Raw genomic sequence first — 2,259 nt, forward strand, 5'->3', positions numbered from 1 at the left:
TCAAATATTTAGTAAATTGCAAGATTTTGGGAAATATTTCACTATTTGTGTGACTTTCTAAAATAAATCGTTGACAGAATTAGAAGATGTTGTGAAATATCTCTCTGTTCAGTTGGTTTTTTAGAAACTTTTTTCTAGAAAATCAACTGTTCAGAACATTGCTAGACTTTATGAAATATTTAACTATTTGGTTGACTTTTTTTTTAATTTGTACCTGAATGTAAGACTATTTCTAGAAAATCAACTCTTCAGTAAATTGTAAGATTTTGTGATATTTTTCAGTACTGGCTGATTTTCAAGAAAAAATCGTAGAAAAATGTCCTAAAATTGACTGCATTCACTTTTCAGTTGACTTTTCATAAATTTGCTAGATATTTCTACTTTTGTGAAATATTTTACTATTCAGTTGACTTTTTAGAAATTTGCAAGATATTTCAACTTTTTATAGAGATTTTGAGAAATCTTTGCATTTTTTAATATTTTTTATCTGAATGTAAGACAGCTATTCAGTAAATTGCAATGTAAGACAACTATTCAGTAAATTGCAAGATTTTGTGAAAATTTCACTATTTGGTTGACTTTCTAGAAAAAATCGTTTACAAACTTTGAAGATTTTGTGAAATATTTCACTATCCAGTTGACTTTTCATAAATTTGCAAGATATTACTACTTTTGTGAAATATTTTACTACTCAGTTGACTTTTCATAGAAATTTTGTGAAATCTTTGCATTTTTTTTTTTTAATTTGTATCTGAATGTAAGATTATTTCTAGAAAATCAACTCTTCAGTAAATTGTAAGATTTTGTGAAATATTTCAATATCTGGGTGACTTTCTAGAAAAAATCGTTGACAAACATAGACGATTTTATGAAATATATCTCTATTCAGTTGGATTTTTATAAATTTGCAAGATATTTCTACTTTTGTTTCTAAAAAATTAACTGTTCAGAACATTGCAAGGTTTTGTGAAATATTTCACTATTTGGTTGACTTTCTAGAAAAAATCTTTGACAAACTTAGAAGATTTTGTGAAATATTTCACTATCCAGTTGACTTTTCATAAATTTCGCAAGATATTTCTACTTTTGTGAAATATTTTACTATTCAGTTGAGTTTTTAGAAATTGTTATAGAAATTTTGAGAAATCTTTGTTTTTTTTTATTTGCATGAATGATATACTGTTTCTAGAATATCAAAAGAAATCTTTGTATTTTTAAAATTTGTAACTGAATGTAAGACTGTTTCTAAAATATCAACTATTCAGTAAATTGCAAGATTTTGTGAAATATTTCACTATTTGGGTAACTTTGTAAAACAAATCGTTGGCAAAATTCGAAGATTTTGTGAAATATGTCTCTATTCAGTTGAAATTTTTAGAAATTTGCATGATATTTCAACTTTTTAGAAAGATTTTGAAAAATCTTTGCATGTTTTTAAATTTTTAATCTGAATTTAAGACAGTTTGTAGAATATCTACTATTCAGTAAATTTCAAGATTTTGTGAAATATTTCACTATTTGGGTGAAAAACAAATCGTTGACAAAATTCGAAGATTTTGTGAAATATGTCTCTATTGAGTTGACTTTTAGAAATTTGCAAGATATTTCTACTTTTGTGAAATATTTTACTATTCAGTTGACTTTTTAGAAATTTGCAAGATATTTCAACTTTTTATAGAGATTTTGAAAAATCTTTGCATGTTTTTAATTATACCCTACACCACTATAGTGGGGAGGGTATTATGCGTTTGTGCTGATGTTTGTAACACCCAAAAATATTGGTCCTACCCCCACCTTAAAGTATACCAATCGACTCAGAATCACTTCCTGAGTCGATTAAGCTATGTCCGTCTGTCCGTCCGTCCGTCCGTCTGTCTGTCTGTCTGTCTGTGTGTCCATGTAAACCTTGTGCGCACTCTACAGGTCGCAATTTTTGAGATAATTTGATGAAATTTGGAACATACACTTCTCTTGGTCCAAGGACGAACGCTATTGAAAATGGTTGAAATCGGTCCATTATTTCACCTAGCCCCCATACAACCGGACCCCCCGAATAGGGCTTTTGACCTCATAATTATGTTAAATGATCTGCTATCTCTACAAAAATTGGAAAAGTTTAGTTTTATATATGTCTTAATAATTCTAGTGATTTTCGTAAAGATCGGGCATTATTTGACCCTAGCCCCCATACAAAGTCCCCCTCAGAAAATGACTTGAATGTCCACAATTCACTTATAAACAGTAGTATCACGATGAAAT

Source organism: Lucilia sericata, unplaced genomic scaffold (genome assembly GCF_015586225.1).
Source record: "Lucilia sericata isolate MDLA Ls3-8-SP2 unplaced genomic scaffold, ASM1558622v1 Contig000163F_arrow, whole genome shotgun sequence".
Classification (NCBI taxonomy): Eukaryota; Metazoa; Arthropoda; class Insecta; order Diptera; family Calliphoridae; genus Lucilia; species Lucilia sericata.